Source organism: Grus americana, chromosome 1, assembly GCF_028858705.1.
Source record: "Grus americana isolate bGruAme1 chromosome 1, bGruAme1.mat, whole genome shotgun sequence".
Lineage (NCBI taxonomy): Eukaryota > Metazoa > Chordata > Aves > Gruiformes > Gruidae > Grus > Grus americana.
In genome coordinates this window covers 68,069,610-68,081,799 of record NC_072852.1, presented here as the reverse complement: position 1 = coordinate 68,081,799, position 12,190 = coordinate 68,069,610, and the positions used below count along the sequence as shown (strand labels likewise).

Sequence of the window (12,190 nt, the reverse complement as noted above, 5' to 3'; positions counted from 1 at the left end):
GGGGAACGTGCTGGAGGCCCATCACCTCCCTTGCGAGGCACCCAGCGATGCTCTGAGAGGGCTGCCTGCACCTTGTCACAGGACTGGCAGGCTGCCAGCTCCTGCTGCCCACCACCTCGGGCTGGCAGGCCGCCAGGGGCCCGGGCCAGCACAGAGGCCGGGGCACAGGGGAGGGTGGCAGTGCTGGGGAGGGACAGTCCAAGCGGGGCAGACGACGCAACGCCTGGCACGACAGCGCCGGGAGCAGGCCACAGGGAAGGCGGCTGCAGGCCCACAACATGGCCGCCCCTTCCCGCCGCCCGGCAGGGCCTCACGCCCCGCGCCCCACCCTCTACACCCTCTACCGCGCGCATGCGCAGCCTCGGCTCGGCCCAGGGGCTTGTCGCGAGATGCGGGGGGGGGGGGGTGGCGCCCTAACCGGGCGGAAGTGACGAGCAACTAGGGGCGGAAGCGGTGCAGGTCGCCGCTTCCTGCTCGGCCTGGTTCGCGGCAGGTGAGGGGCGCGCGGCGCGGCAGGGAGCGCGCGCTGGGCTCGGCGCGGCCGCGGGGGGCGTGGCCGGGCCCTCCCCACCCCCTCCGCGGTTCTGTGCCCGGTGCGGGCTCGGCACGGCCTGACCAGGCCCACGGGGATACCGGGGGGCGGCGGTTCTGACAGAGGGCGCCGAGGAGGGCCGGGTGCGCGGGGGGAGGAACAGCTTTGGCTGGGCTCGGCGGCGAGGAGCCGGCGCTCGGGGCGGTTCCCTCCCGTTGGGCCTGAGCGGGGTCTGCGGCCTGTCACCCACCGGTGAAACGTTTCTGGTGGTGGCCGCAGGCTCTGCCCGTCGGGGACCCCGCCTTGGAAAAAAGAGCTCGGTAATGTGAAGTGAGAGTCAGACAGTACCTGTTCGGGGGGGATGACGGGTCAGAAAATCTTCTGTTACGCTTTTTATGTGGTGCTTCCGTGCTGAGTCGTGAAATAGACTGGAAATCCCGCCAGGTGGGCAGGCGGCGTGGAAACCTCAAGTTGGTGATGATATATGGGATGCTTGACTCGACATTGCAGTTTGGGGATTGGGAATGGTGATGCCCTCACTCTGTGTGGGTTAGGTGTCCAGTAGGGACAGACAACTAGATGCTGCAGCCCGAAGGGAGTCGTAAAAAAGAGAAGAAGGTGTCAAAGATAGAGGGTCAGAGGGCTCTGGGATGCAGGTTAAGTCATTTTTACTCAGAAAGTTAGCTAATAGCTTGTAATAGAGTTATGGGGGGTTTGTACTATTCTAGGTACTGATTGGTTACCATTACCATACCATTAACTATCAGCTAATTCAAAGAACACTACAGGTTGTAGAAAACAACCTTCTAGCCCATCAGCACAGTTTGCTACCTGGAGTACTGGCAAATCAGTTTTAATATGGGTTGCCTTTAAGTTGCACAAGGGCATGCTTCTCACTCCCAAGAGGTAGCTGTGGTGTTGTAACTATTCATCAAATAAAAACACATTGTCAGTGTTTGCAAGTGATCCCAAGTGCTCTTGTGTCGAACACATTTATTGCATTAATTTTTTCCTATGTTCAAAATAAAGAATGAGTCAGCCAACACTAAAAAGACCACAGAGGTACTAGACTTAGCTGTGCACATAAAGAAAGGCTGCTGATGAACGTAGTGAACATTGTGAACCACATCTAGCAGTGATCATCATTGTTAGTATTTATTTTAGTAATCAACAGAAGTCCTGTTGTGATGACAGCACTACTTCCCCCCCTTCCCATTCCCTTTTTTTAAATGGTGTGGTTCAAATGTTGAGTGGTTGGACAGCACCTGGATTTTCCCAGAGGCCTCTTTCAGAAGAGGAGGCTTTTCATCCCTGTGGAGAGCAGGCTGATTCTTGACTCTCTTTGCTTCAACAGTGCAGCTTCCAGCAAGGAGTGTGGGATAGTGCCAGCTGTGGTTGTGGCATTTCACGTGATTCAAGCAAATGTCAGCTAGGAGTTGGCATGAGATGACCTATTTATTTCATTTAAGTTGTGCAGGGGGTGTTGCTGGCAGTGATTTGCAGACCGGATTGACCTATCCTGGAGTAGATGAGGTAGAAGCTAAAACTGTCCCTATTTCTTGCCAGTTCTCTGAAATACAGAGCCTTCCTTGAGCAGTGAAAGGAAGCGGAGCGGATAGTGCTGCTTTTGCCAGAGGCAAGAGCTGGAAGCAAAGTGACTTTGGCATGTCCTTGTAGAGGCTTTCTGCATTTCAGTTTTCAGGGGAATCAGAGGTGCTCCATCAATTGTCCCTTGCTTAGACTTTCTTTCGAGAAGGTTAGCTAAGGGCTGATAAGTTCTCCTGATATTTAATTATGTTTGTCTTGTCTGAGTAGTAAAGCTGCGATGTAAAGGCTGCCTGATACACCTCTGTATTCCTGAGATGCTTTGGTTGGGGGGAAATAGCCACACTTCCAAAGAGCCCTCAGGCAGAAAAATGCCTGAGGCTCTCCCAGAGCAGCACAGGCTGCCAGTCTTAGCATCTGCCCTTCTTCTATCACTCTGGATATTTAAACTGAGTTTTTAATCTTCGTTCCTTCAGATAAAAAGTGCTGTTCTCTTCTCTCAACTCAGGAGTTCATTGGCAAGAAAATTGAGAGCAGATAATCCCTGGGAGCTACTCTGCAGCCTGGCTTCTGGGTTCTGGTAATACCAGGTAACTGTAGTCACTGCACGTTCAGCCTGAGCAGTAAAAGAGAAGGGTAGAAATTGAGGGCTGGGGAAAAATAGTACTGAGATAAGCCTGAAAGCAAGGCAGATTTTTTTTTATATAAATTTTTTTTTAGATTAAAGATAGTGTGCAGAGGAAGAAGAGGATTATGCCTGAAATTGTGATGTTTCCCATGGCTGTGGTGTATGAGCTTGAAGGGAATCATTTCTATCACTCAAAAGGCAATTTCTGTAGCTAATCAGCTCTGCTTAGATCCCTTCACAAGATAACCTTTGGCAGGAAATGGTTCCTCCAGCAGTTTGTGTAGTCGGTTATTGATTCCCCAGGAGTCATTCTTTGGACCCAACTTTTTGTCAGCTCCTGTCATCCAGGCCACCCTGCAGGGATATTCCTTCTAGCCAATGTGAACAGGCTTGAAGACACTTCTTATCGTGAGTGAGCTCCCCTCCTGACACCTGCAGAAACACAAGCAGTCCCTTTGCTTTTGAATGTATAAAATGGGCAGGAACTGGTTTGGTTGCCAGTTTGATTTGGTTGTCGCCCTTGTTAAATATCTGAGGATCTGTTGTAACACAGTGCGCGTGGGGTGTGCTGTAAAACTCCAGAACTTTGGAGTGGGGGGTACTGAATGTGGAGGTGAAAAATAGGACATTGCTAGTTAGGGTTTGTGGCAGCAAGATGTGGCAATGGTTAGATCTGCAGCTAAGGTCACTCTGCAGGAAACTGAAGCTGACTTTGCATGAGAAAATTAGAGGGATTTTTTTTTTTCTTTTTTAGGAAAATGCTTTTTTTTTTGGAAGCATGTATTTGTTGCTGTGGTCTGATAGATTGAGCAGCTCCTCATTTTTCTGAACCAAATGTTCTGGAGGAAGGTCTACTGCAGCGTTTCAGCTAGCCTGCTTTTGAAACGCTCCGGTATTTAAGAAAACTTACTGCAGGGAAATGGCTCTCCAAGGGACTTTTGGCATAGCCAGTGGCTTCTGTGTACTTTAGGCATACAAAACCAAAGTGCCCCCATTTAGGAAGTCGAATGAAGAGCTGTGTCTGGATGTTTGGACTGTGTTGTAGGTGTAGCTAAGCTATTTACTCGAGCTGCTTTTATAATAAATAGTGAGGAAGGGAAGGCAGGCAATTAGCCCAGTATTTTTGGTCAGTTTTAGATGGCTGCCTTAGAATCAGATCAATTGTTCATTAGAGCACCTGATTGTCTCCATTAATGATGAAAGCCAAAGGTGACAGTTGCAGGGTGGGTTATCTGATTAGCTTTAGATATGAACATCTGTCTGTCAAAATGAGCTTTCTGTATCCAGCTGAAGGAAATCAATTTCAGCCTGTGTTTGGAGGACAGGACTTTCTCAGCAAGGTGATGCAGCCTGCAGCTCGATGCCTCATGGCAGTGAGGGCTGCTGTCTACGCTTTGCAAAGCAGAGCTCTGCGTTGAGAGGAAAGATTGTCTTGAAGACAGTAGTGGCTTAGAGGCCATCTTAGCTTGTGGGGCTGAGAGGATTGAAGTGCACCTCTAAATTCTTTTAAGTCTCTACCTTTCAGATTCTCTTTAAAAAAATAATGTGATAGCATTCTGTCTTCTGGAGAGTTGATATAATTTGATTTTACGTGATCCATCTTTAAATGTCAGGTATTTTGCAATTTGCCAGGGAGTTGACATATGCTATTGTGAAGCTGGGCTCCGAGATCTCAAATTTTGGTTCTTTCTCTTTAGACTAAATGGAATAGGGCAGTGGGGTATGTGACAAACCAACAAACCTAAGTGGCTCTGAGTAGTTTTTAGGGAAAGGGACGGTCTCCATTTGAGAATGATCACTAAGTCTGTTGTATTGGTTCAGGCCCACGCTTATTTGATCCAAGAGACAATGCTGCTGGTGGAAAACCAAATCCTCCAGTTCATGTGCATTTAGTTACCTGTCAATAATGTCTTTGCCTTAACTTTGCCATACTGCTCATAGATTTTGTCTGTCTTTAGTAGCTGCAATAGCTACTGTTTCTTTCAAAACAATGTGTCTGAGCCAAAGGTCTTAACAGGCCCTGGCTTCTTGAGAAGACGCTGCCTTAAATACAGAAACTGTGTCAGTAAGCTGCTCTTTTTTTGCAAAGCAACTTATTTATTGTGTTCCCTCTGCAACTTAGGGAATTAACTGGGGGGAAGAAAAAAAGTTTAAGGGTTTTGGATGCAGGCTCCATACCAGAGTGTCTCTTGCTGTTTCCAGAAGTGAATATCTTCATAGCATTACTTTAATATCTTTTTCTAGTACAATATTGGTAGTCAGGAGGTTGAGCAAAATATATATTCCAAATTGAATGGATCTTGGGTTCCTCTCATGCAGATCCCAAGGTATGCTGGGTTGAATTAAATGGCTATCAATAGTACATAGATTCAGCTAACGAAAAGGCACCTGGCACTGTAGCTGACATTGTGTTGTACCACGATGTTCTTGTGGTACCCGGATGTGGGAGGTACCCCATACGTGGTAACTGCCAGTAATTCCACACCATTTGGATATGGAGAGCTGAGTGGCATTGTATCAGTGGGTGGTTAGTGGCTGCCTAACAGTGCAGCAGAAAAAGCTTTTCCTTTTTCTGCAGGTGCTGGTAGGACAGATGAGGTGAGACTGCTCCAGTGATGGAATCCACTCCTGCCATTTCCAGGCAGAACATTGGCCGACAAGGCCAGGACGTGCAGTGTGTGAAACACGGTGCAAGCCTCTGAGTCCTGCTGAATATCGGGCCAGGCTCCTCAGTGCTCTCCTGTTTCTGCAGGGCTGTGGTGTGATGTGGGAGGCTGCCTCCTTTTGAAAAGATCTTGGCTGTTCAGGCAGTCCCATATCAGTGAGTGGCTTTGGAAGTATTGGCATGTAGCAGGAGATGCTTGTAGGATTCATTTTTAACATGGACTTGTTGTAATGCTATACTGTAAGGACAGGCTGAAAATATGAGGTTGATGAGATTGAGTAAGGATCTCTTTTTCTAAAGCTGGAGCAGAGAAGCAGAAATGGCTTTTACAGTTGTGGCTGTGTTAACTTTGTGATGTAGATGTGACCATGATGTGCTCGTGCTGCTCTGAGGGGGAGAGAGGGTGATAGCTTCTAAAGCTTCTCACTTTCCTGCGCGCCTTGCCAGTCTCTGTACCTGGGGTGCTCCAGCTGCCCAGTTTAATTCACTCCTTGAGAGTGAACAGAGTGGGACAGCTGGAATGGAGAGCTCTCTTGCTCCAGAAATGGTACTGAGAAGTAAAATCCTAACCGATGCCAAAGATGGAGAAACCCTACTCTTCATAGCTTTGTCTAAAATAGCTACTAGAGGTCTTGAGACTCAAAGCAGTAATGTCTACAACGGAGTTTGAGGATGCTACTATAAGAGACGTCTAGTAACATGAGCACCCCGGTGGAGTACAGCCTGCTACAGGGCCTAATTATGCTCTTATTAATGCTTTCTTTCATAACTGCCTTCCAGCCTTCACATGGTGATTAGACCTATTTATAGGGGCAGAGTTCCTTAATATTCAGCACAGTGCACCTCTTGCCAATCAAATCAGTACCATCTGCATCTTTGATTGCTGCTTAATAACACTGTAGAACATGGTTAATTAAAAAATATAAATAGACTTTTCATCCTCTTAACTTAGCAAAGTGCTTCTCTCCTCCCCCCTTCCCCTCCCTGCCCCCCACCTCCTCCCCCCCCCCCCCCCCCCAAAGGTAATGTTGGCTTAGCACAGGGACTGTGCTGAACGTCTTGCCTCGCTACTGGAAATACATCCTGCTTTCCTACCCAGGGTAGTTACCTCGTGTCTGCTCTGATGGAGAACTAAATTTCAACCCCTCCAGTGAATGTCAACACAGGGCAGAACGATTGTTTGCTGCACAATAAAATAGGAGTTACATCTAGGCTCTTGTGCTGCATTTACCACCAGAGTGTAAGCAACTTCTAGCTTTTGTTTCAGTTGCATGTCTGTATGTGTGTGAGCGCATGTGCACACGCTACCTTATTCTGTCCCTTAACAGGAGGACCACATGTGATGACATGTTTTGCTTTTCTAGCATTTGAAATCTCCTTTTTTAAGTACAGTTCCCTGGCTTTGCAGCTGGTAAACTCACAGGAGCGTGCTTTATCTGTGGAGGGCAAGGTGATACATTGTCTTTTTTTTATTTTTTTTTTTTCCTTGGAGAAGTTCATTCTGATATTTTATTGGAATGGCCTCTAGGCAAACTTCTAGTACAACTAAGGTGTGACTTGAATACGCCAGCAGATTCGATCATGATTTCAAATTCTGTGGAAAGCCAGTGCAGAAAGTAGAGAATGAGGATGATGTAGTAGTATATTGAGTACAGTACTACAGAGTACCGTAGTTAAGTGTACAGTAGTAGAAGTTTGTGATGAGACACACAACAGACATTGTAGCAGCTGGGAGCTTTGTGAGCTCTAAAGGCCGCATTTAGGTATTGTGAGCAGTGTGCTGATGTAGTACACTAGATTGTAGCAGAGGAAAGTTAGGATAACAGAAGTCTGTTATTGTCAGCCAGGATGGGACAACATTTTCCAGGTAAACATGGTAGAAAGTATCACATAAGAAATTACTGTTTGTGAGGAATTTGGGATGATTTTTCACTATGAACCAAGTTGTGGATAGAATCATAGAATGGTTTGGGTTGGAAGGGACCTCAAAGATCATCTAGTTCCAACCCCCCTGCCATGGGCAGGGACACCCTCCACTAGACCACATTGGATGTGACTGTCCTCTGTCAGAGGAGACAGCACCTTGAGATAAGCTATGGTCAAAGCCTTTATCTGCTCCATCTTTTGAGTGTGTTTAATCTTAACTGGCAGTTCATTTGTGAACTTGGTCTGTTCCCACTGTGGAACCATCCTGGTGGTAGTGGTGTAGGGGTATGTGGTGAGGGACATGCAGACTTGTGTTTTATTGCATATTGCTGGTATCTGGGTCCTTGCAGGTGGCTACAAGGCATTGATGTTTTGTTTGGGTCCTACAAAGGAGAGACGTAGGGCTAGAGATAGCCTGTCACTTCTTCTTGGAGATGTTACTGCATGTGGGAATTAAAGGCCTTTAGTTCATGCTGCCTTTCCAGTGCAGTGACAGAAACAGCAGCACAGTAATTGCTGAAACAGCCCTTGCATCCTTGAAGAATACAAACTGATTTTTTTTTTCCAAAGAATTTAAGCCCTCTTCTCTCCTGAGCCCTCTTTTTTTTAATCCCTTGAAGCATGTTAAGTAAGCAAGTATTATTGGTGGCTTGCTTTATTCTCCCCCTATTTTCATAGCAAGGCATGCATCTGGTAAGTGCTTGCATATAGCTGTACAGTCTCTGTCTGTGTTGAGGGCAGTCAAATTATTTTCTTTATATTGCCTTTGTTTATGGTCCCTTGAAAAATTAAGATATTTTAAGGTTATGAGTTGGGGTTTTTTGTTTGTTTGTAGATAATCATCTCAGTGATCAGTCCTCCATAGAGCAATATTTTCTGAAGAACTTAGAGGAGTGTTGCTTCTTTTACAGACCTTGTTTGCTCCATAACAAGTTCTCTTGGGCCTAGCCTTAACATAAGGAGTTTTATTCTTGGGTCAAAGGGGAAGTATCCCGAGAGGTGAGCAAAGTAGGTGGAGTGTTTCTCCACCTATCCAGAGCACTGAATTGTATACTTTCTTCTCTGGGTTCAGAGCTGCAAATCTCTGCATAGCCATCAGAGTATTATACTTGCTTGTGATGATTGAACAGTATGACCAGTTGCTGGTTCCAGATACCTGAAAACTCTGGAGTGCTCAGCCTGTACCTATCCTGGTGTAAGGCATTTGGAAAGGTGAGGCAGTCTGGTGGAGGCTGATGTTGCATTTCCCACTGCTGTTGCTTCGCTCAGCTTTTGCTAGTATGAATGTTGGAACTGGGAGAGAGAGAGCAGCTTTAGGAGCAGAGGGATAGCCACCAGCCATGATGAGCTTTATACTGGCTTGCTTGAGTTTAAAGGCATAGAAGGGTAAAAGTGCAAATCTGAGCAGTTGCTAGGTCTAGTCAGAACTTCCAAATCAGGATATAGCACTTGTAAGCAGGTGGTACAGTGAGAAAATAACCTTTTTCTCTTTGTTTGCAATTTAATAAGGCAAATGAGGTTATTATATAACACCAGAGTACATTTGTCTTGATCATGAAAGTTGACACAGAAAAAAATAAATTGAATAGAGTGACTGGAGCCCCTAGATGCTACAGCTCTTTTTCTGGAGCCTCTTTAATCACAAAAAAAAGAGCAGTGTTGCTGTTTCTTTTGCCTTGTGTGACCCACAAGTGGTCACACCATTAATGATTAAATCTCTTGGGTGATCTGGCATCTGTTCTTCTGAATCGTACTTGCTTTGAGGTTTTATATGCCTGTTTCTCACTGTAGCATCTGATGATTTCATGTTGGCCATCATAATTCCAGGATGCTGTGCTTTGTGCTGAAACATGACAGCTCCCTCTGTAGGATTCTGGAGTGATACTGGAACCAGTTTGTTGCTTTGTGGAAGTCACTTCCATGTGTAGGATACAGTTTATTTGCAAATTTGGTTTCTATGTTATGTGAATGCTTGGTGTCCATTGAGGAGGGTGGGAGAGCTGAGATATTTCTAACCTTCAGCACTTTGTTTTCACATAATGCCTAATTCTGATAATGGAGCACGGCAAGGAAATGTGCTGCTTCCTTCTCAGTGCACTGGAGGCTGCCATAAAGGAAGAGTCAGTCTTGTTGAGTGACATGCAGTCTTTGCTTTCCTTCCTGACTTCTGCTGGGAATATTTTGAATTTTCCCTGTTAAAATCTCCCTTGTTCCTGCAGTCCCTGTCTGTTACGGGAAGCAATTCTGCTTTTATTCTAAGCATATGATCAGGCCTTTACTCGAAGTGTTTGTAAAACTGGCTTGTTTCTCCGGTTAGTTTGGTCACAGGAGGTAATAAATAGCAGATGTAGCATGGGATTTTTCCCAAGTCTAGTCATTCAGAAAGCTGTTGCTGATTTTCTTCTTTCTTGCTATAAATCCCTAATTTGTTACCTTGCACAGAACAAATTGTCTGTTTTATCTGTCTCTGACAGCAGTTCCCACAGAGTCTACCACATTTCTCTAATGTGTTTTTTTAGGAAAGGTGAGAACCTGGAGCTCGTGTGAGAGGCTGTGTTGAGAACCTGTGAAACTGAAGTTTACTGACAGCCGAACTGTGACAGTGCGAGTAGGAGCACCCAGGGCTTTTCCTGCTTTGCTCCACTACTGTGTGCTCCTCTCTTTGGAAGGGAGCAGTGAGTCCTGAAGAACAGTCTGCAGCTTCTGAATGTGAGGAAAGAAAGAGTTTGGTAGTAGCTAGGGGAGCGCTGCATCTGAGTGTGAGTATCTGTCAGTCAGCAGCTGAACTTTAGCTTGGCTTTGGGAAGGTCACTAAGAGAATTAGGGTTGGTGAGAGCCTGGGCAATCATACCGGGGCTGTGTAATCTCATCTGGCCTCAAGAGGTGAAAAGCTTGGCCTTCTCATCCTGCAGGGCAGGATTACCGTTACACAGTAATGGTTTTGAGAGTGAAGCAAGTTTAAGAAGTCCCCTTCTTGCCCCTGCTTCCCACTCTCTTTCATGATTGGGCAATTACAGCTGTTCATCTGGCTGCAGTAAATTGGGTCATTGAACTGATCTGAGTTAAAAATAGGCATCCCAACCATCAGCAGATTGATGCAATGGAAGAGTTGTGACCAGTCACAGGGAGGATCGTAAACTTGTTTTGCTGCCAGAGCCAAAGTACCGTGTAACACGCACTTGCCTTTATCTGGTTGCTTTGTTCTGCGCTGTCAGTCAAACTGTAGACTTGAAAGCAAAAGGGTTCAAGCTTGGTTGTGGTCAGCAAATCAAAAAATGCCATCTCAAAATTAGCTTTACTCCTCTCAGATTAACTTGTATGCTTTACAACTCTAAATAATAATTTCCTGCCTGCTGAATAGGCCCAGTCAAGAAGACTAATCAGTGTGCAAACATTGCTGCTGAAGAGTGTGGATACAGAGTCTGGCTGCCAGTGATGCATGAAGTGAAACAGAATAGGTCTAGGCTTCCTGCAGCAGAGCCAGGTCTTCTGATGGCTGGGCTTGATTTTGCAAATTTGTTATCTGTGGAAAGGCTCCTAGATTTCCTCCTCCTTTTACCTCATATGATTCATTATTAAACACCACCACCTCTAAAAAAACCCCCAAACAAACAAAACCCCCAAAAAACCCAGCCCAAAACAACAGCCACATCACTTTTACAGAAAGCCTTTCCTACCCTGCTGTGGTAGGATCAGAGAGGACAAATTGGGAGAGGGCAGATGGTGTTTCTTAAATGTACAAGAATGGCTGCAGGCAAGTCTAATCTGATATCTTTTCATTTTGTCAAGCAAGATGGGGAATTTAAAGAATGTGTGAAGACCCCTCTAATTTTCACCTATTAAACTGTTGTTTTATGCTGTAACTATCTCTTCAAGCTTTTATTTAGTGAATTTCTCCAGTATGGGCTGTGTTTCTGTTCTTCTCAGCCTACTCTGCTATACAGAATGGAATACAATTTGCACACAGCGGTGCTCCCTCGACTAGCTCCTGCAGACCTCCAAGTACCGTGGAGGGAATGTGTTGTGTCCTGAGATATCTCTGTTTCTGATACCTTACTTTTTGATCCTCCTTTGTTTTGCTTCTTTTCAGCTTAATGAATATTTTCTTACATGGATGTACAGCATTCTGTGTGATGAAACCCTGTAATGAGCAGCTGTAGGCTGTGGTTTTTTACGGTCTGAATGAGCAAGACACACAGAGAAAACAAGTTTGAAGGGAGTTGTGTAGGCCTAGCGGCAGAGTTTGGGTTAGAAAACTGCGTGGACGCTCTGTTCATTAATTAGGCTGTCATAGCATAATGTATTTGTGAGTTTACAATTTCTAATGCATGCAGAGAAATGGATTTCTTCTCTATACTCTCCTTTGTGTCCTGGGAACTTCGTTATTTTTGTGAGTAAAAACATGGGAGCCAGACTCTTTGGGGATTGCTAAGGGAGAGGTGAGCAAGGCTGGCAGGATGGAAACATAGGTGATGCATAGCCTTCTCCTGCCTGAGCTACAGAGCAGTGGTGTTGGCCCAGCTGCATCCAGGAGTGTGCATGTGTTGAACACGACTGAAAGATTTCAGTGACTATTTAGGTTTTATATATGAAGGGATCCTAAAGTAAGGAGACTTCTTTCAAGATAGTTACTAAGGAAAAAATCCAGTCACCAGAAGCAATGAGCAGCTCCTGGGAGTCTCAGAATGGAAGAACTCTCATTAACCTACTTGGAGGAAGGGCGTGTGTGCACATGCATGCCCTGTAATTTCACAGCCGCTGTTCTTGGAAGGGAGTGGTGATTGCGCTTCTTGGAGCAGAAGTGTGAGATGAAATACTGCATTTTGCTAATAGAGTTATAATATGACCTGAAATACATCTGTCTGGATTATGAGGATGGGAGGAGGGGGACATG

General features: G+C 45.7%; 1 protein-coding gene across 6 annotated transcripts in view; it reads left to right on the top strand.

Moving 5' to 3' along the window:
• The first annotated feature begins 427 nt into the window (after nt 1–427).
• The window catches only part of WASHC1 (WASH complex subunit 1), a 44,740-nt gene continuing 32,977 nt past the window's right edge, over nt 428–12,190 (top strand). The window contains exons 1-3 of one of the 6 annotated variants that reach the window (XM_054815585.1): nt 685–852; nt 2,586–2,667; nt 9,816–10,055. The gene's annotated coding sequence lies outside the window, so the exon portion shown is untranslated. Of the gene's footprint in view, nt 494–578; nt 853–2,585; nt 2,668–9,815; nt 10,056–12,190 lie in introns of those variants that run through there. The other 5 variants (XM_054815577.1, XM_054815593.1, XM_054815557.1 and 2 more) reach the window with 5 other exon arrangements.